Genomic DNA, 23880 nt, shown 5'->3' on the forward strand with positions numbered 1-23880 from the left:
ATACGCTGACAACAATATAGTCATATAAAAATCCCTATTGTATTTTGTACATACTTGAAGAGAAATACCAACTAAAAATAAATAAAAAATTTTTAATTATTGTGAAGAAATAAATAAAAATATAAATATTGATCTATTATACTTTGATTAATCGAGAGAACATTTTAAATAAGGTAAAATAAGCTACAAATTTAAAAAACAAAAAATGAAGTGAGATACATCGGAGATTCTAAAATCTTGTTATATAATGCAAATTGCATTCATTGTACGCAGGATGTGTATGAAATTCATGTTTTATAGTCACCGTAAAATTTTTATGACTTAAAAATTTATATTATGATAAAAAAAATTTACTACTATTCTTTCTATTGTGAGAGCAAAAATAAAAAAATATTCTTTTATTAACTGTAGGAATAACTTTATAGTATATTTTTGAAATTATAAACAATGAATGACGTGTTTTTATTGACAATAAAGTTTTATTAACCCAATGGATTTCAACATGGATGAATAGAGGATTATAAGGATAATTTATAAGTAGTGAAAAACGATATAAACGCTGATTTGTGAAGTACAAGTATGAAGTAATCTTGGATATTTTCGTCAGCATTTAAAGTGAAATTATGTGAGATTAAAGTGGAAAATAAGAAAAAGAAGAAGGAAGTAATACAGTAGTGGGTAGAATGAGAATCTTGTACATGCCGACACGACTGTCCGGGTGCAATGTACCCCCTGCAATCTTTTTTTTCTTTACTCCTTTCTTCCTTCGCATTTTTTTACCGAAAGCAACGCCCCGATTCGATCGATCGCAGTTTCTATATATTGTAGTATCGAATGGCCGCATTTACTTCACAATTTGTTTTTTAAGACATGAAATGGTGTTGTGACTTAGCTTCTACCAAACCACCAATACAAGTTACCATTTACAGATTTCGCTCTACAAATTTTGAACTGATTGTGAACAAGTTTACAGAAATAAATCATCGCAATTTTTTTTCAATATCTTATTTTTATGTTACTCTTGAGTTCTATTAAAAATTTTTGAGAAAGTGAAGATGAATATTAAAAATAAAACTATAAATTATAACAATAGGTTTTGCATCATCAATAAAAAAATAATTTATCTTTTTCATGTTAATTGAGTAAATATTTATTCCATGACAAGCCATGTTGATATTTATTGGTATTAAGAAAAAAAAACTTTGAATTATGACAAATAGAGTAAAATCTTAAAGGCCGTATAATTAAATTATTGAGTGGAGAAACAAAACTTGAATAGTTGAAAGGAGTAGAGGTCGACAGAGGTTATTGATAGTCTTAGTTCCACGCGTAGCGGTTGAATTGACTCACAGATGTCCAGAAAGAGAAAATATAAAAGGAGAAGATTAAATAAAAAAATGTTAAGATCTCTGCCAGACCTAGGACGTATACATATATCTCACAGCTAAACTCCGGTGTACTAGTGAGTACGAGGTTAAAAAAAAGCGTTCAATAAACCTGACGTTGCCCTTGGTAATGCTGAGTAATAATACCCTTTTGTACCTTGAGAACTACCGTATCAGAAGGAGAATAATTAAGGAAAATTTATCATTAATATTAAACGTATTATCTAAAACTGTTGATACTAAAAATAATATTTTAAGAATAGAATTAGTATCCAAATAATAATATTTATATAAAAAATAGATTGTAGAAAATTTAGTAGTTCATGTTTCATATACTCGTTCTATAAAAGATTAGAAAATATTCCACCAATGAAATGAAAAATATTAAAAAATTGAAAAGTTATTGATTTGGGAATGATTTTCAAAAAATGAGTTTTCACTGGATTTTGACTATCAAATTTTATTTTCAAGATTTCTAAAATGTCACTGAAGCTTTAACATTGCTTCTGAGGCTATCTATCTATTAAATGTCAACTCTTGGATCACTACTACAGCGATACTAACAATGTACACACGTATCATTGTCATTTATTGATAATAAATAAATACAATAATTATATTGAATAATTCAATGATAATAAATTTAGATCATAATTTAATGATAATTATTTATAAAAAAAACACGTTTGATTTATAAATTAGATAATTTTTAATCATTTAGGTTATCATTATTAAATAAATAAATAAATAATTTAATGACAATTTGGAATTTTAATCATAGTTTTTCTTAATTCAAGTTATTCAAGTATCATACTTCTTATCTTTATAAATTAATGAAAAATTATAAATAAGAATTATGCTTTTGATATGAAAATGAGCTTAAGAGATTTTAAATAAATTTTCTGAAATTACCAGTTTCTTTCTTTGCTTAAAATATAACACTAATTCAATGAATTCAAAAGACATAGTTAGCGTAACGTCTTTCAGATAAAACCTGTTTTTACCGAATTTCACAAATGTTTTTTGATGAAATGATAAAAAATATTTAATTATTTTTACAAAAATTAATTTTTTTTTTCCAATAACTTCATTATAACAGAGTTTAATTGAGCAATCAATTACTAGCTTTATAAGTATGCATAATTATAATTTATAGATTACAGCCACGTAATAGAATCTGTATAGAGATCTACTAGCTTGTTTTCATTAATGATAATTAATCTTCACAAGTTAGTGGATCTTTTGTTGTGCTTCGAATAAATAAGCATCAAGAGTAATAAAATTTCAATATGTAAATTAGGCAACTAAATTTAATATGAAAAAAATAAATCAGAAATTAAAGGATTAGAATTCAGAAAAAAATTTTCATAAATATATGAATAGAATTTATTTCAATGAAGTGATTTAATTCAAAAATTGTAGATACAAAATCAATTTTAGAATAGTAGAAATTTTTTATACATACGATTGTTTACTTAATATTGTAGTTATAATTTTAAAACTAAAATTTGTATATCAACTAATATATTTTTCAACTCATTCGAATTCAATTTTTATAAAATCCGTTTCAATCTAATTTAATTAATTTTAGTAATAAATGGATGTATTTTTTTCTAATATCTTTCTATATAAAAATATGATTAAAAAAAATAAAAACAAGCTATATTCATTTTCAAGTTCTAAATTTATATGAGGGTGAGATTTTCATTCAAGTCACCGTTGTAGATTTTCCAGTCATTTTTAAATCATATCAATATTATACAACTAATTCTAATACTACAATATTATTTACATGAAATTATAGATTTTTAACAACCATGTAAATGAATATATCTCTGTTAGTAAAATATTCATGTATTTATGAAAACTGATTTATACTAATAAAAAATAAACAATCATATAAATTTTAATTACAATGTAATTTGAATATAAAATGATTTGCACATTAATTTAAACATAAAATGGCCAAAAAAGGTACATTGACCTCAAATGGTAGCCTTTAACATAAATATGTAAATGTAATAAAAACAGTTCATGGACATTATTACACTCTGAGAAACGAATGTTAAGTAAAAGGTATAATTTCTTTTCATATCAACAAATGTACGAAAAATAATAATCATTCAAGCTTATATATTTTTAGCACCCGTACTGAAAAAAAAATATGCCGCATATACGGGGGCAAAAAAAAGTATGTGGCGTATATATTTTATATGTGCGACGTATATGTATTTTTGCCAGCATATATGCGTATATATATTTTTTAAGTGTGGGCAAGTAACAGACGTTTCGTAAATTGGATACATTATCATGTCTCATTTAGGTAAGACAATCATCAATACTTGACAACGATCGTACTATTTTATGTTGATAAATTTGAATAATTGCCTTCATCATTGTAAAATAAAAACACTATTTACATAAATGTTATTTTTTAAGTCTGAATTTAATAAATGATAGAACATAAATTTTTTTTTCTAGTATTTTAAATCACCATTTTAGACTGCTTATGAATTGCAATAATTTTATCATTCTGTGCCACGTAATATCATCTCCATATATATTATTGTAAATTATAATTAGATCGTTATTGCCAGAATTTTTAACCAATGTCGCGCTTTAAATATTTAAAATTATAATTTTCGAACGAAAATTATAAATAATAATACCCACTTATTCTCTATATAGGACGTAATTGATTTTATTCAATTTTTTCGGAAATATTGAAGATGAAAGCCATTTCTACAGTATGTATATTTTACATTTTACATATAAAAAAAATATTATATGGATAGATTTCTATTGGAAAGAAAATATTTTGAAATTCATGAAATGATCTCACATACAAAAGATATCGGTCAAAGTGTTGAGTATAATCCATCATTTCTAGATTTTCGGTATGTTCGTCGAATTTAAATGCTGCCCCCACTGAGTCGAGCCTTATGGAACAGGTCGCTGACTCCTACATGTCAAGCAATGTTATAAAATAAAAAAGAATGACCACAGGAAATGAAATGAAAGCACGAAAAATAAAATAAAATGAAACAAATAAGAAAAAATGTCATGAATGGAGATATAGTGTATCTTTAAGGGCACTTTTAGTACCATATCTCTTTCATTCTTTGCCAACGCATGTGCTATATCCTTATCCTCATCGTAAATACTGTCCTCTTGAAAGTAAAATGTACTTGGCAAAGTACTTTTCCAATCGACAAACACCACTCGTTGCTCGGTACGGTCGAAAACAAAAAAAGTAAACAAATAAGAGCCGACACGAGAAAAAACTTCAACAATGATACAGAAGTAAGCGTTAATCGTCACTCTTCAAATAGAAGCGATTTCGATTTGTCAGTGAGTTATATACCTTCACGACTGATCAAGAACGATACGCCTGACTGGACGCTTTAAATTTCATCACTTCATACTTAGATGTGTATATATATAAACATTACTCGTATTTTCATGTATAGATGTGTCAAGGCACAAAGAACCTCATTTAAACATCTATATATACAGATATAAATACATTGATCAAAGAGATGTAAGTATATTATGTACAGTTGTAGTAGCCATCATTCCGATCAATCAAATTCTTTACTATTTAACTTAACTGGTTTTTTTTATTTGAAGTATCTGTGACACATCTAAATGTTTTTATATCGTTTAGATGAACTATACTAGGAGAATATGTTTCTTTTTCAGTGAAGTTTGTGTAAAAACTATTCAACATTTTGATACGAAATTTTTTGTAATGATGCAATTTAGTGATAAATGAATAAAAGTGAAGTCTCCGATTTAATCGATTAATTTTTCTGGTTATATCGCGTAAAGCTTCATGGGATATAATCTGAAAAATTATTTCGTGTAAATTAAATTATACTCGGTTGAAATTTGGATTATGCCCTCGGTGACTCCGCCATTTTTTTTTTCTAGGGCCTGCGCGTAAAGTGCTGTTTATAATTTGTGAGTTATAGTCAATCAGCATATTGGACATTAATTAAAATATAATCAGTGAATTATATGAGTGTGTGACTATTTATATATTTTAATATGTAAAAATATTTTTTTTTTAGCCTAACATTTTTAAGTTCGGAAAGTCTAAGAAAAGAAAAAAAAATTTTCTAACCCCAAATTATCGGAAAAATTGTGCTTTAATGCTCCTTAAATGTTTTTGATGTATGTAATAATTATTTAAAACAATATTTGACTAACCTAATATTTAAAATACATAATAGATATGATAATGCTAAGTGCGCAGGCGCTAGAAAAAAAATTGGCGGAGTCACCGTGGGCATAATCCAAATTTCAATAGGGTATAATTTAATTTACACGAAATAATTTTTCAGATTATATCCCGTGAAGTTTTACGCGAAATAACCAGAAAAATTAATCGATTAAATCGGAGACTTCACTGAGTACAGTCCAAAAATAATTTAGTATACTTTGAAGGATATTGACTATAGTCTGAAATTTTTTTTCACTACAAATACCACGGAGTATACTATATGAGGATGTACAGTGGGTTATTGTTTTTTCCGTGTATGTTCACATAATTATAATGTTTTTATGGAAGAATATTGCGAAAATAATCTTGTCGAGACAATTGAGATAAAATCGTGCAATATTTCTATTTACATGGAATATTATGATTCATTGAATAACATTGTTGCAAATGATTTAGTTTAACAACAATAATAATGAACACACTAGTGATAATAAATTGAATAGAAGATAAAAGAACAAGAATAAATTAGCAACGCTATCATGGCGCCGGATTTTCTGATCAAAGGACTTTGTGCTAGTGGTTTGTTTAATATCACATCTTATTTATTATATTTAAAATTAATTCATTAATGTATATTGTTTATTATTAACTAATCTAACCCTTTGATGAATAACCTACATGATAATGAATATTAATACACTGATAGGATTTCTTAGCATTTAAGAAGATTTCTTTGTATTTAAGAAAGCATTTCTTAAACATTATTTTTAGTTTTTAAAAAATATTTCTTAATATTTAAGAAATATTTCGTAGTATTTAAAAAATATATATATTTCTTAGTATTTAAGAAATATTTCTTAAATACAAAGAAATATTTTTTAAATACTAAGAAATGATGTTTAAGAAATGATTTCTTAAATACAAAGAAATCTTCTTAAATGTTAAGAAATCCTTCTATCAGTGTATTAAAATATAAGCTCAGTAGGAAAAATAAAATACTTTTATGAATTTTAATAAATATTTATTAAGTGTACATGATAAAGTCATTCTAACATGATTTTAAATACACCTTTACATGTTTTATTAATAAAGCAATAAATAAACAAAAAAAGTAAAGTAAGTGATTTACATCTATAACTTATATTACACATAACATTTTGTTTTAAAAAAGAAGACTCGACTAAAAAAAGTTAATTACCCGTTTTACAAGAACCAACTCGAAATCCCGAACCAGGTAATTACGGTGTCGAAATTTTTTTTAAATATTTTTTTTTCCATCAATTGCGCCACCCAGTTTGAATATCATATTCATCAAATAAAATTTTCTGACGCGGTCAAGCAGGCGCCATCCAAACGATTGCCGCCTCAGTAATCTGTGATGCCTACACAGACTGACTTGTGAGTTGTGAGGCAGAACCGTCGTCTGAACAAATATTATGCGTAAATATACAGTTTGCTCTCTTGTGTGCGTGTGTATGTAAATGTGAAGGAAACTTGGTCTACATACGTTTAAACGAGTTCATCTTTTTTTTCGCGCTCTCAAATCATTCTTTTTCTTTGCTTATTTATCCTCGTTAATAATTCGATGTATCAGTTCAACCACCACAATCTGGTTAATACGATATCAATGCTAACACTGTTTATTCCACTTCATTCACTTTTACTTAAAACCCGGAAATATTAATTACAATTTACATATAAAAAATTGATGACTATCATTACATTTTTGGTTCATTAATACAAGGCGTTATTTTTCCAAAAACATTTTTATGGAGCGCTAATTGAATATTGAAAAAAAACATGTTTGTATAAGGTGATATGTACGTGGATCATTAAAGTATCGACATAAATAATTTTATGATATGGATTTTAAACTTCCTTACTGTGAATGTTTACTTTTGTAAAAGTTAAGGTTAAAAATTTAAACATTGAACTTCTGAAGTAGTACCGTTGATATTGCAAGTCAAATGTAAAATACAAAGTCTCATATGCAACGTCACGTTAGAGAAAGAGAAACAGAGTACATTTTTGATACCTATTTGTTAATTAGCACTATCACTTACTCAAATATGTACTTTCAATTATTGAAAATATTTTTTACGTTTTTAACTTCTCGCTAAGAAAATCGAAGATTTTTAAAAATCGGGAAGTTATTGTTTTCACCCCGTTTAACGAAAATCGAGTTTTCATCGAATCTCGACGTTTCGAGGTCCTAGGAAGCTTCCCTGACTATTCCCGCGATGGTGTCTGTATGTGTGTGTGTGTGTGTGTGTGTGTGTGTGTCTTCAGGGTCAACCGTTTTCCTAATTTTTTCTGTTGCTTTCTCAATATTTATTAAAAACTGCAAGGTACTTTTTGTAAAATAAGCTGAAGACTGTGATTTCTCATGAGACTCAGTATTGATTGCAATTTCCAAACTTTAATATCTTTTCACTGATTCTATATAGCTATTCAAAAATGTAATGAGATCATCATCTTACTACAGTCTACTAATATCCAAAACTTCATTAAATTTTGAACAATAATTCTACAACCAATAGTATTAAGTCGGGGGAAATATAGAACAATGGAAAAATTTTTAACTTCCCGCTAAGAAAATTGAAAATTTTTGAAAATCAGGAAGTTCTGGGTTTTACCCTGTTTTTCGAAAATCGAGTTTTCATCAGATCTCGACGTTTTAATAACTTTTGAATGGCTTGACCGATTTGATCACGGTTGGCGCCATTCGAAAGAGCTTGACCAAATTTATATTTTTAATACCATTTGTACCGGTAGATTTTGAGAAATCTAAAAAAAACTACGAAAAAAAATTTGATTCAAAAAATCGCGTCGAATGCTGCCAACCGTGTGAAAATCGGTTTATTCATTCAAAAATTATTGCAGTTTAAAAATTTAAATAGTGTTTTATCAAACTTCTATCAGACTTTTGAACTCGAAGAGCTCAAAAGCATATAACAGCTAACTCTTTGAGTTCGGAGAGCTCAAAATAATACACAAATTATATTTTTGAGCTCGAAGAGCTCAAAAACGTCATAAGTGCAATTTTAAGTGCTGATGTATGGAATGAGCGGGAAGTTGCAGGGATGGCCTTTAGGGTCAACCGTTTTCCTAATTTTTTTTTTTTATTTAAATTGCCAATAAACTTCAAACTACGCACAATAAGTTATCCGTGAATTATTAAGCTGAACGCGACAATCGATTTTCTTTATTATTGATAATGGCAATTTGTTTTATTTTAATATGTCATTCACAGATCTTTTCAGTACGAAAACTAGGTCGTTTTACCTCAATTACAACAAGCTTTACCTTTCAAAAATGATAATCACAACAAATATAATATTACATATTTATATTTTTATCAAACATGAAAATTTCCATTGAAAGTTTTGAGAATAATAATCAAGCCAGATATTTCATACAGACTCATAATTTATATGAGTGTGTGTTGAAAAAACTTTTTGATTTGTTATAGATAATCTATTGACTTACTTAATTTATCTATTGGAAGATCTATTTAAGTTTTGATCTTGATCGTTTCTTCGATTGATGAAAGAACCATTCTTACTTATTTTTTTCATTTAAAAAAATATTGATAGCTGTGAATTGTTCTTCTAAATTTTATTAGTAGACTATTTTTTTTGATTAACCGATTTTGCGGCACTCAAATATCATCTTGACTCAAGTTTTCAAAATAAACCAATTCCTACATTATTAAAAGTATATATTTTGATTAGACATAAAAAAAAACATTAAATAAATATTCTGAATCACCAATTGCATTTGAAATGATTTCATTCCTAGCGATTCAGTGAAGGAATGACGATGCTTTGCAAATAATAGCGAATAAAACTTTGCCTACACAGGTTTATTTCCGGTGTAGAGCTAAGTATATTTCGCCGAATCCAAATTCGAACTAAAACCGATTGTTTTTTACGATTTTGCGCTCCATTTTTAATGTTGAAAAACATTTTGTCTCAAATGAAACTGTTTTTACTTCTGTTGGCATTAAACTCAATATATTCAACATAACTGGGACGCTTTTAAAATTATTTGATATTAATGTTCATTGTCACTTGTAAATAATAAACGAATTGCTTATTTAGAAAAAAATCCGCGTCGAGGTTACGACCTTGCTTGGATATATAATTATACAAATGTAGAATTTTGTGTAAATAAAATACAAGTAGACATAAAAAAGCGGAAAATTATCGTGGCGGTAAATAATAGTAGGGCAATTATTGAATAAATCAATTTTATTGAAAGATATTAAGAAAATCAATTATACGATGATGCAACGTTATTATTTCTGCTTCATGGATTATTCATTTTAAAGTGAGTTTTCGAGGAATGGAAGAATGAGAAAGGGAAACTTCTCGATGTGAGTTTACAGATTATTCGAGAAATAATTTTTGACAGCCTAAGCTAGAAGCCGAACTCAAATCTTATTGTTGCGCTTTTAAGGTTCTTCCGCTAAAGCTATGAAGTAATTTTATTTCTTTTTGAATCAAAGAAAACTTTTTTGAAAATTATTTTATCAAAATCTGGTAGTACTGGCAAATTGAAGATTGTATTGGTAATTTTTATCGAAAAATTTACTTTTTTTTTGTAGAAGGGGCGAGACGCGAGAGTGAAAAAATAGGCCCCATAAGAAGAAAATGCTTCCATGATTATTTTTTCTCATTCGCTCGATGTAGCAAAAACTTTTCAGAGGACCTATTTCACTCCCTCCTTCTTCTTCTATGTTCAAATATAGTAAAAAAAATTTAATTTTTAATTACTCAGTTTTATTCTTGTAATGGAATTAATAATAATAATGGAGTTTGTAATTATATAAACATTAGACTAAAACACCAATTCTATTTTACTAATCATGACTAGTTGTTTATTTTGAACTTTACAAACGTATAGTGCGAATAAACAAAAACGCTACTCAAATGATGAATTTTTGAATTCAAATTATTAATCATCTTTGGCATTTGTACAAACAGTCATAAATTTTCTCTACACAAACAAATTGATTCACTGTTTAAATACAATAAATTTATCGACATGGTTAAAAACAATTCAACAGAAACATTGACAAACGTTGGTCTTTTTACACACATGAAATGAACTGAATACATGCAAAAAAACTTGGCCCAATTCTTAAAAGTATAATAGTAAAAAATCATTAGTGCCAGCCGCAGATTTAATTTTCACGCTTTCACATTTCATCCAAGTTCAAGACAATGATAAAAGCGATAACAGAATATGAAGATATTTTAATCGAAAATTATTGCGATTGTAAGATGAGTTGGACAGTGCCAAGAGAGCATTTTTTTCTTTCATTCCATCACTCACGACAACAAAACTCACTCAATACAAAACAACTTCGAGGTCTCGTTCACGTCCGCACGTGGTTTTGCGAGTCCACGACTTTACATTTAGTTTCGACACTACACTCGTGAATAGTCCATAGCCAACAATTTGCATTATAATTTGACGGCATATCTGTTGTAATTTAAAGGCAACTAAAATTTATAAAATTTTTAAATCTACACAATAGCGATAAATGTAAACCTCTACGACCTTCAATTAGTTTCGGTTTATTATTTACTTTATGTATCATAATGATTAGTGCATAATTTATACGTCGACGGTATAAGTAATGAGCAATAACGACTTCATAATTTTTTTTTTAATTTATTTCGATATAATATTTTTAAACGTCAATATCCCATAACTTCAATTTTTGAAAAAATGCTTGTCTAGACGTTATTGTTTATTACTATCAACATAAAAGTTGTATACCTTTAACATGAAACGAGGAAATTTGTATTTGGCGCCTGTTTGAAAATAGACTTATCGATTTTGTCATATTGAATCGTATCTAAAATTCATAATATATGCACCCTAGAGATATAACAAGCATTCTGTTACAGCGATAGCAAAATAAGAGACAGTTTTGATCTGCTTTTGAAGAGTCGGGAAACTAACCTAAGTATTACGAAGAAGTTTAAATTTTGTTTATCAATTGATGAGTACTTAATACATTGTCTGTTAAAATTTCAAATCGATTCTCTGTATGGTTTACGAAAAATTAGTTAATAATGATAATCTTTTTGACATGCTGACATACGGAGCAATTGTAATAAATATTAATTAATTTTAAGCCAATAAGTGTTTTTAAAAATGTTACCTCTAATATTAAAAACTTTTATCAATATTCTTCAAGTTTTAAGTTTTATTGTGATACCAAAATTAAGAACTTTATTATAGTGTAATTATTTATAAATTTTAACCAAAATGTGCATAAAAATGAAAAATAACAATTTTAATACATAAGTACTGCAACATCGTTCTTATATTTAATGACACGCAGTCCAAATATAATTTAACAGTTTTAGGTCACTAACAAATAATTAAAACAATGATTTAATTTAAATTGCACTAATATTTTATTGTAACGTGACAACAATCATATGAAGGATTTAGAGTTGATGAAGATTACGTATTACTTTTTATATCAGTATTCTTGAGTTATAATTTGATAAATAAACAACAAGCATTTTTATCCCTTTTAACATATTAATATGTGTCTATGCGCAAAGCTAGTAAGTTTGAGTTTTGCCCATTACCAAATGAACAAGTTTTCCATCAAAATAATATACTGTTGCTATATTTCAACCGTTTATTTACGAGACAAATATTAGTTAAAAAAATAATATAAATATCTAATAAAAATTTTATTATTACTCACTAAAGTTCGTAAGCACACTCTCTCTTAAAATACATGTTATATAACTATCAAATTTATTATTATTTTTATTTAACTTTCTAGCACAAAGAAGTTTAAAGCTTGCGAGAATAACATACAGATTTTATCTGAACCCACGTAGATAAATAAATGGTCTCGATACGCTTTAATTCAATTTTACTTGATGCTGATTGTGAACAAAAAACGATAAAATTTGAATGGAAATTTTTTCTTAAATATTTGTTGGGTAAATAATTTATGTTACCTTACTTATAATGTATTAACTACGATAATAAACGGGTACTTGATAGTTGTAAAATCTAAATCTACTGAGACCAAAAAAAAATTAAAATTTTGAAACATTTGGATAATTTTTCAGTATATGGTAAATAAATGCCGTATTGTTGTATATATGTACAGTTGGAGTTGGTTCTGCTGATTCTCTCTGTAGTTTTAAACCTTTTTCTTTAGGTTGTCGTTCCCCCAGGTTCTATTTTTGGATTTCGCGATGGATGAACCGGACGGCAGACGCATTAGGAAAGGGCGGTAGCAACATTTACTTTCAATGCAGCACCAGTGTTTTCCTTTTGATACCATTCTCAATAAAAATCTCTCCTTCATCTCTTACTTGACTCAACTTCACTCTCTAGCGTATAATGTGCATTGCTATTTCACGTGCAGAATCTTTTACACTGTCATTATACTTTGTTGTAATTAAATCTGACTTTCCTTTGATGACGGAACTTTTATCCTACCGGTAGACTACCTTTGTGATTTCAATCACGTGTTTGTTAGGGAAATTAATTATAAATTATAACCAATATCGAGCGCAGTAAAGAGGGGTCAAGATCAAATTATTTTGGTTCACCTCACTTATTTTCTTTCCTCAGGGATTATTGGACGTGAAAAGCTCGGAAAATCAATTTAACAGCGAATACCTAATCGCTAAAGGCGATTTACGGGAAGAGCATCCACGAAGCCACATTAAAACGAAGGACGTCGACCCTGTTAAATCGATAACTCTACCACGGCGACGTGCAAGCTTTTCGCGATATCTATATACTTATATATATGGTTGCGAGGTGAAGTGGCTCAGCTTATATACAGGATTTTATATTGTGCACTTCACTTATACTCTATATATGTGTTTTTATCCAAGTATGAAATAGTGCATAAAAAATAAAATATTTTTTTAATTAAAAAAAAAATATATAATTGTTGAAAATATTATGTTACATACCTCCAACAGATTATAATTTCATTTAGTAGATTTTAACCCTTAAATGGCACACCTCCAGCCTCGAGCGTGACGGATACATGGAATGGATACCACTAAAATGTTCAGAAAAAAAAACTATTGGATTTCTTTCTTTCACAAGTTGGTTTACGTATTTCAAGGAAAAAATTCAATTTATAAGAAAATTCGTTTGATAAAGAAAATCTTAATAACAGTTGACCCTGGAGGCCATTCTTGAAATTTCTTCATCTACTAATAAGTTTTTGAGCTCTTACAAAAATTTAATTGGAAAATATGGCTTTTAATGTACTTTCGGGTTTTTCGATTTTAAAGAATACTTGAAAAATTTTTTAACGCAGTTTTTTGTGATATGATTTTAAAAATGAATCTATCCAAAAATATCAAAGTTATACAACAAGGTTCAAAAAAAAATTTTTTTCTTTCATTTCTCTAAATGAATTCGAAATTACTCGGCTGATTGACTTCGACATCTAAGCAAACCTAAATCGTAATTAAACCTTTAAAATTTTACAAACCGGATCTTAGTCAATTTGAATTTATTCTTAAAATATCTGAAATTCACAATTTTCATGAAGAAAAATAAGAAAATAAAAAAAGGTTCCCTCTTTCAAGAAATCATATTCAGAGAAAAAGTTTACTCGACTCCAGATAAAGAATCTTAAGCCAAAAAAATCATTTTTAAAAATATTATTTTCTCAAATCAAGCATAAAAGTTCTTGAACCGAGTAAAATAATCTTAAAATAAGAAAATTTTCGTACTTGAAGAATATGTCTACTTGATTCAAGACAATGATTCCTTGTTTCAATATTTTTTTCTCAAATTATCAAAACAATTTTTTCTACATTATGATAATCATTTTAATATTATAGAAACAGATTTCAAAATACATCAAATTCTTAACTTTTCATTAGACGAAACCCGATATTTAGCGTCAAATGTAGATGAAATGATAATTCATTTTTATTAAAATGTATACAAATATGGTTTTTGAGAATACTTGGAAATGATTATGGTCACAAATTTGTTATGTAAAATTCACAGCTATTTATCAGAATTCTCTAGTAATGTTCATATATCAACAAATACCTGATATGTGATGAATTATCAATAATAATTAATGATCATATAATCCAATAATTGATTCGTGTATTACTGATTGATCCTCGAAATAGAATTCGAGAGGCACAGATATCTATTCTATTCTAACATTTATTAGATCTATATGTTGTTTATTTACACATTGAGAATTGTGTATACAAATAGTATTATTTGCTGCAGTACAGTTGTTTGATACTAATTATTTGAGAGTGCACGAAATAGTTAGATTGAATTTAATCCAATGGAGAGAGGAATGCAATGTGACTTGATCAGTCTCCTCATCAAGACTTGAGTCCATATCCTATTATCCTATACGGAAGAACAGATAGTAAGCTGTTAACAGTGTATACATATATAGTTAAATTATGTTACATATATGATACTGGACATTGGATTGCGTGCTATCGACAAAAGCAGTTGAGTTAAGGGAGGGTAGGGGAAACTCTGATCATTGTAATTGATACGGGCACTTGAGGTGTGTGACGCTTCGTTGATCAACTGTAATAATTAACTCACACGACAACAAGTCAGTACTGTTTTGATTATGAGTTAAGTTTTAAAACTTTGCGGAAGCCATGATGTGACAATTGATGCCAATTTAGATACATTTATCGATAGATATAAGATATCCTACTTTCAATAAACAACTTTCTCTTCAATTTATGTATTATGCAGATTTATAAATATCATTTAAACAAATTATGAAACTAAAGCTTTCTCTATCTATTTTCATCTTTTATAGTCTTATTATCTTTAGAATTATGGAATTATTCATTTAGTTATCCGCTTTGTGTCTCTCTTTAATGTTTTAGCATTGAGATTTTTTGCTCCAATCAACGTTTGGTGAATTCCTTGCCATATACGGTGAAGAGACGGCATGCACTCAGATACCCAAAACTGTTGGGTCGGAGTATGTGCAAAAGAAAAAGATTGCGAACTTCAGATCGAAAGAACCTCTCGCTTCTAGGTGCTTATACGTGCTTCGAATAATTCTGGGAACTCGATCCAGGACCATCTAAAGCAGGACTACTTACGTACAAATTTTTATACCTAACATTTTAAACTAAATGTCGGATTTTCTTTAATACATCTTTAAACTTTTGCGTCAATTGTATAAAAATTTTCAATTAAATTAAATAAAAATAGTCATTGTCATTAATATTGTCATGAAATCAAAATCACGTACACGGAAAAAAAAAAAAATAGGTGCTGCAACCGGATGCAGTCCTGTGAGAGCAACAGGATAAAATCCTGCTGCAACAACAGGATTTTTCCTGTGAGAGCTACAAGATAAAATTAAAAATTTTAAATAACGTTCATTTTTAGTAATTTTGCACTGTATACAGTCGGGAATGAATTTGGAGTAAATTTTCATTTCTATTACTCAGAGTACCAGAGTGAATGAATATAAATAATCTTTAATCAATTAAAATAAGTCTCATATATAAATTTATTCTTGTCTGAATTAAAGAAATAGATAGATAGATTTGTTACATTGTACAGCAGTAAGAACTGCCTTTTACAATTTTTTCATCACAATTGTACTGCCTCTCTATTTCACTGCGTTCGAATTTTTCTTTCAAATTTTTCACTGCGTTCAAAGTTTCTGCCTTTCAAATTTCGCACATAGATATCGCAACCTGCTCCTTCAACTTTTTATAATCTCTGCGTATCTCTTGCGGCTGTGGACCGACTTGTGCTTCCTGTACTGTATTTACCCTATTCCTCACCTCTTTCGAATGGCTGTTGGAATAGTGGCGATGGGGAAACCACAGAGAAAACCCATACCAGTACAAGTCGGCTACCGGAGCGACCCCCGACGGTTGATTTGGAACTATTCGAATAACCGTCGGGGCTCGAACCCTCGCCTCACGGCATGATGTACGAACTAACTAACGATATAATGACAGCCCGCTCGGCCATCCTGCCGCTCTGGATTAAAGAAATATTTAAATTGTAAAAAATAATCAAATTTGTAAAAAACTTAAATTTTGAAGAAAAATTATTATTTTTAAGAGAAATTTAAATTAAAAAAAAATTTTTGAATAAAAAAATAAATTTGAAGTAAATTTTTCAAAATCTATTAGACCGAAGTGCTTAAAATTTGTAAGAAGTCTGAATTTATTGGAACTTTGGAATGCTCCAAGCCGCGTTTTGATTGGTCAAGCTGTTCAAAAGTTATATGAGTCTTACACACACTGATATTTATATCAGGACACCATTGTGGAAATAGTCAAAATAGTTTTCTAAGACCTTAAAACACCAAGATCGGACGAGGACTCGATTTTCAAAAATCAGGATGAAATAACTTCCCAACTTTTTTGAATTATTTATTTTTATAATAAGAAGTTGAAAATAATGTTTTCACTTTGAATATCTATTACTTATAATTTGAATTTAATAGGCGAAATTGCTTTATTTTAAAATATCTAACAAAATATGAATAATTTCATCTGATTTTTACCTAGGAAGTATAGTTTCGAAGTTATTTAAAGAATTTAGACTCGAATATTAAACCAATTTTGTCGAGAATTTAATTTCTTTCAAAGATCGTCTTTAAAAACATTTTTATTATTTTTATTACAAGATAATATATTCGCGTGAAGAAAATTTGTTACGTGTTATTTCAATAGGAATCCGGTCCTTTCTTGCAACAATTAAGCTTAAGCTTAGTAATTTTCGAGAGAAAAAAAATTTTATACCCTAAAGAAGCTTTCAAGATCATAAGTAAAAATAAATTTTCTAAAAAACCTAATACTCATACTTCTTTTGAGACGAAAAAAAATTCTGATTTTTATTTGTATAATTGAATTAAATAAAACTCTAGTTAATTTACATATGTAATAAAAATTCAACACGCGCTTACATAATGTTGGAAGTTACTTTTTACGTCATAAACATGCAAATCAAATTGAACGAATCGAGTGAAGTTTAATTTAATATAAAAATCAATTGATAAAAAAATAGTATATTTGAACATAAAAATTACTCTGAATGTTAATACTAATTTAGAATAATGCTCAATGATTCATAAAGTATTCTATCAATAAAAGAATTTGATGATGCTTGAAAGTTTATTTTTATACAAATTGAATTGTTAATTAAAATCAATAAGACAAATTGAAATAAAAATTATATAAACGAGTGGTTGAAAAACTATGAAAAAAAAAAAGAAAAAAAAATTAGGAAAACGGTTGACCCTGAAGGCCATCCCTGCAACTTCCCGCTAATTTCATACTTAGGCGCTTAAAATTGCACCAATGACGGTTTTGAGCTCTTCGAGCTCAAAAATACAATTTATGGGTTATTTTGAGCTCTCCGAGCTCAAAGAGATTGCTTTCCTATCCTTTAAAGCTCTTCGAGCTCAAAAGTCTGATAGAGATTTGATAAGACACTATTTTTTGAATTTTTAAACCACAATAACTTTTGAATGAATAAACCGATTTTTACGCGGTTAGAAGCATTCGACGCAGTTTTTCAAGCCTCACAAAGAATCTTAAATTTTGAATTGATCGCGCTAGGAATTTTGGAGTTATTCCGAAAAAACACTTTTTTCGGTTTTCTTTCGTTCACGATATCTCTCGAATGAATCAACCGATTTTGACCGGACTGGTGGCGATCGACGTGGTTTTTTGAGGTTAAGAGCTGATTAGTTTTTGGAATTGAACTATTAAGCCGTTTGAAAGTTATTCCAAAAAAACCACATTTGAAAAAAATTTTTTTTTCAGTTTTTTGAAGATTTCTCAAAATCTATTGATCTGAATCGGTCCAAATAGTTTTCAAAATCTAAGTTTGGTCAAGCCCTTTCGAATGGCACCAACCGCGATGAAATCGGTCAAGCCGTTCAAAAGTTATAAGCGGTTCACATACTTTCACACACACACACACACACACACACACACACACACACACACACACACACACACACACACACACACACACACACACACACAAACGCCGTGACAACCTCGCGGGGATAGTCAGGGAAGCTTCCTGTGACCTTCAAACGTCGAGATCTGATGAAAACTCGATTTTTGCAAAACGGGGTGAAAACAATAACTTCCCGACTTTTGAAAATCTTCGATTTTCGTAGCGGGAAGTTAAAAATAGAAAGTAGAAGATTCTCGGTTCAATGGATTTTATGACTGGAGTGAACATGGATAATGAAAATCGACTCAGTTATATCGTCAAGGGGATAATGCGATTCATCGATAAATAAAGAACTAAGATAAAAAAGTGTTAAAGTAATTTAATTATATATATATATATATACAAAGTGGTTACTTTCGGTCGATTACGAAAATGAAAGATCGTTTTCGTAACACCCTAGAGGCGCCGCAATTAACGCCCGTTTCCAATATACTTTATTAAAGCAAGGTAAAAGATAAAAAGTCGCGCGACTATGCGTACAATCATGTAAAAACTATACACGAGAATACCTACTACCAGTGAATTATCTCAGATAGTTTTATGCAGACGGCGTTGTTATGCGCAGGGTTGAACCGTTGAAAAACTTATTTATCAGCTTTTATAAATCATGATGGGGTTCCTTATCAAAATTGAATATCAACCTTTGAGATAGCTGGTCATAATCGTGATATAAAAATCATATTTATAATCAAATTACATCTTTATTACTATAAACATGATTACAGGTTTTTCAAATAATATACAATTTCCATAAAAAGATGCTAACGTTTAATATAATGTTCAATAAATTTTATAAATGCATCTACGTGAGAATAACAGCTCAGATAAAAGCTAAACATGAAAAAGCAATAGGAGTAAGTTTTTATATGCACACGCTATCAAAAAAATTCAACTTAAGGTCAATGACAACAATAGTCACAAACAGGATTGAACTTTTTGATACTCAGAAAAAAAAATTGCTAGTTTTAAAAATGGCGAAAAAGAAAAGATCACCTAGGTCTATCGGAGCAAAATGATTGTGGAATTAATAGCGTCGTATTGTTGAAACATTCAAATGTTCAATATTCAACAACTGGTTTTGAAATTTCATTAATTTCTAAGCAAACTTTACACATTATCAATCCCCACTTTATAAAGTCGTGTTTAGTTAAACAGCTGAGTGGCAATGACAGTGGAAGGAAAAGGCAGACGTTTTATCTCTTACCACACATTTTATTTATTGTACCGACTCGTATTAAAGCTATGAATTTGAATGTCTAGCTCTAGGAAAACCGAAACCACAATGTAAGACCCGTAGACTAGTAGCGCAAGTACAAACTCAGCTGTCAAATTAGTTGGTTAGAATGATGTAGATATGAATTTGGAAACTAATGTAGCAGACAGAAAAGGAGCATTTCATTTTTTATTTCTTGAAAAGGATTTGCATTGATCTTTTTTAACTTGTTAATTTAAGCAATTTATCTATTATTATTTATGTACATGAATTTCCTTGGTAATCTGAAAAAGAATAGTATATTTAGGGCAAGGGATCGAATAAGACAAGTTCAAGTGGAGTGAAAATAACTGACCGAGCTGAAGGCAAAGGTTGGCAAAGTACCAAGTCTCAAAATATGTTTTAGTCTATACCAGACACTATAACTTTCATGAAGTTTATATTGAAATAATGAATTTTTATGCCTTGTTTAATCAGTTGAGAAGAAGAGGAATTTTTTTTAGAGAATATAAGAAGTTGTAATTTTAACTGTGTCACACTGAGAAAAAAACTTCAATTAACAATATATTTTCTTGACACAAAAACATATATTCTTGAAATTTTTCGAGAATGTACTTTCTTGCCTGAAGAATTGGTCGAATTGATTTAAATAATTTTTATGAAATTCATAAATTTAATTGTTCATTTTAAGAAATTCTTGTCTAGACATGACTTTTTCCAAGCTATAAATGGTTTTATTTCATATATTAAACAAAATCAGTACGAGTAAGTTGAAAAGCTCGTGATCATTTTATGAAAATTAACAAGTGTTAAGAAATAGAATATTTTTATAAAGCTTTATTTTATTAATTTAATAGTAAATTGCAACACTTAGTAAAATAAAATTTTTTATTGAAATGTATAATATAGAAAGAAGAAACTTAAGTATATGCAGTGAAGATATTCAATTTCAATATTCAATTTTTATTATCACTGGTGGATAAGAAACATCTAAAAGTTTATATGTATTGCTTTTGCTCAATCAATTATAATACACTGAGAAAACAGTTTGTTTGGCTCAAATGCGCAGATTTATTTGAAATAAATGAAAAATATATATTTAATGTTAACAAATTTCTTTTATTCAAATATATATTACTTCGAATCAAATACTACCTCGTTTTGGTTTATTTAACTGAATCGACTCATTTATTTCATTTAAATAAAGATTTGTTAACTATTAACAAATCTCACTTTAAGTAAATTACGCTTGGTGTCGCTACGGTCGCCACTGTTATTTCTCGACGTGATTTGTAAAAAATAAATAATGAAAATTAACTCAGTTTACAAATGTATTTTGTTTAATTTTTGTAGAAATAAATAAAATAAAAATATATATATATGCTTAGACAAATATGTATTGAAATAGTTAACTATAATAGAAATTAATAATTATGATGCTGAAGTTAGCAGACAGCTGTCAATTTTTTTAATTTTTATTACAAATCAACGATAAAAAACATATTTTAATGCACTTGTAATTTTTTTTAATTTTTAGACTTGGAACTTTTTAATTTAAATTTTTTCATGATAATTTTATTATTATAAAAGTCCTAAAAATTGACAGATGTCTGTTAATTTATGAAAATTAAGTTAGCCGTCATCTAAAAATTTTTAGAATTTTTTTTGAAAAAATTGATACAAAAGAAATTTTTTAAAAAATTTCATTCGTAAAAAACTTGAAAAATTATAAGTGCAATTTTAAAAAAATATTTTCTAGATCTAATTTAATAAAAAAAAAAAAAAATAAAAATTAAAAACGTCGACTAACTTTATAGTATTATTGTTAATTTCAGTATAATTAATAATTCCAAAAGAATTGCTCATTTAACCCCAAACGTTCGATATGTCTACTTTACTACTTTCCTAACCTAAAACTAAAAATCATTGCTTTGAGTATATTCAAACATACCATTTATTTATAGTTATCAAATCTGATTTGGTTGAAATATATCATTGTTAGCACCAAAGAAATATTTGTTAACTATAAACAAATCTGGATTTCATTCAAATATACTCTAACTTTGTCTCAAATAAATCAATTTATTTGTATCAAATAAATATTTCTTGTGATATTTAAATAAGAGATTTATTTATAGTTAACGAGCCTCATTTCATTTAAATGAACTGTTTTCTCAGTGTACATAAGCTAATGAATACACAAATGATTAAGTCGTCAAAATATATGTGTTTGTCAATTGATGATATAAGTGTTTAAATAGATTTTTTATTTTTTTATTTTTCAAGTGAATTACTTTTTTCATTACATGATTTTGAGTTATTCAATTAGTGCTGCATTAGACTAGCAACTTCATTTCATGATGAAATTTCATTCCTGAACAGTGTTTGCTAAAATTAAAAATTACAAACTAAATTTTGAGAGGATGGAATCTACAAGCATAGTTTAGACTTGGAGAATTTTAGTTTCAGAAGCTAAAATCTGTGCTATGTTTTAGAAATAAAAAACTCATCAAATGATTTGTAATATAGTAAAATGAGAATACAAAGAGTTTAAAAATGCTAAGTTTTATGGATGAGTTTTGAAGGATTCGGAAGTCTCATCAGACCACCCGAAAATGTTCAACGGGTTTAAAAGTAAGTTTGCTGCTGTAATAAATAAGAATCTGGTCCACCCACGCCTGAAATCCCACGTTGAGTTTGAATGTTTTTATGAAGAACCTAACCCAAAAGTGAATTAATCGCGGGGGAACCATTCGAGGGATAGGCGTCCAACGATAGTGTTTAGCTAGAGAAATAAAAGTCTAAGAATGATGGTGTTTTTATATTTACGTATGCACATACCATTTGGGAGTGGCACCAAGAATCGAGAGGACGTAGGTTACTTTATGATATTTCATAAAGACGCGGTACAACCCATTGGCCTACAATAATAAGTAGGACTTTAACGACGTTTATTATTTCTATAACTATTGACAATCAAGAAAAATTCTTTTCATCATTACATGCAGTACATATTTATATTTAAATCTAATTCTTAAAATTTTAATCCCAAAATAGTAAAATTACTGGACTGGCTCGATGATGATAATAAACCCTTGTTAATCGGATTCCAATTTATTTTCTCAGGTATAATGGAGCGTTTAGTAGTCCCTCGAGCATCTCGAAACAGTATTACTGTCCGTAATCGACAACATTGTGTTATATAGAAAATACAGTGTGGAAAGTCCGAGCGATGCTCAGGTCATCGGGGTCGGCACGAGTCGAATACAAAGCCTCGTTAAATCGGAACAATAATGGGAATAATAAGAATAATGATACAAAACGCGTTGGAGCGTTCATAGACCTCGGAAGTTAATACTCAGGCTACAACTAATATTAAGGTATATATGATATAGTACTATATTATATTATACATGAAAGAGAAACGGTCTTCAGAATAGACCAAGGTAGACAGACACCTACCTTGAAAAGACGACCGATACGAAAACCAGAGCGATGAAACTATATTATGTTATTATATTATATTATATTTATGTATCGGACATTGTGTTGCACAACGAATCACGATACTGACTAAGCAAACCAGAAAAATATTTTGATAGCTTTTGTGAAATAACATTGCATGTTCCATCTGGTTCGCCAACTCATTGCTATAATACAGCCCACGGTGGGTCTTGCTTGAATTTTTTGTACACTGTTAGATTAAAAAACTACATCGATCGCCACCAACCGCGTGAAAATCGGTTGATTCATTCAAAAGTTATAGTAGTTTGAAAAATTAAAAAATCGTGTTTCATCGAACTTTGATAAGACTTTTGAGCTCGAAGAGCTCAAAGGCATAGCAGAGCTATCTATTTGAGCTCGGAGAGCTCAAAATAACACATAAATTGTATTTTTGAGCTCGAAGAGCTCAAAAACGTCATAAGTGCAATTTTAAGTGCCTAGGTATGGAATTAGCGGGAAGTTGCAGGGATGGCCTTCAGAGTCAAACGTTTTCCTAAATTTTTTTTCATTTTTTATTGTCTTTATAAAAA

General features: G+C 28.6%; 1 protein-coding gene across 2 annotated transcripts in view; it reads right to left on the reverse strand.

Annotated features, from left to right (window-relative positions):
* Positions 1 to 23880, reverse strand: part of LOC123260953 (ras-associated and pleckstrin homology domains-containing protein 1) — a 196072-nt gene that overhangs the window by 115832 nt on the left and 56360 nt on the right. The window contains exon 2 of one of the 2 annotated variants that reach the window (XM_044722355.1): positions 13587 to 13678. The exons of the other annotated variant lie outside the window; for it this stretch is intronic. The gene's annotated coding sequence lies outside the window, so the exon portion shown is untranslated. The remainder of the gene's footprint in view (positions 1 to 13586; positions 13679 to 23880) is intronic. 2 annotated transcript variants of the gene reach the window in all.

The sequence above is a fragment of the Cotesia glomerata genome, linkage group LG3 (assembly GCF_020080835.1).
Source record: "Cotesia glomerata isolate CgM1 linkage group LG3, MPM_Cglom_v2.3, whole genome shotgun sequence".
Lineage (NCBI taxonomy): Eukaryota > Metazoa > Arthropoda > Insecta > Hymenoptera > Braconidae > Cotesia > Cotesia glomerata.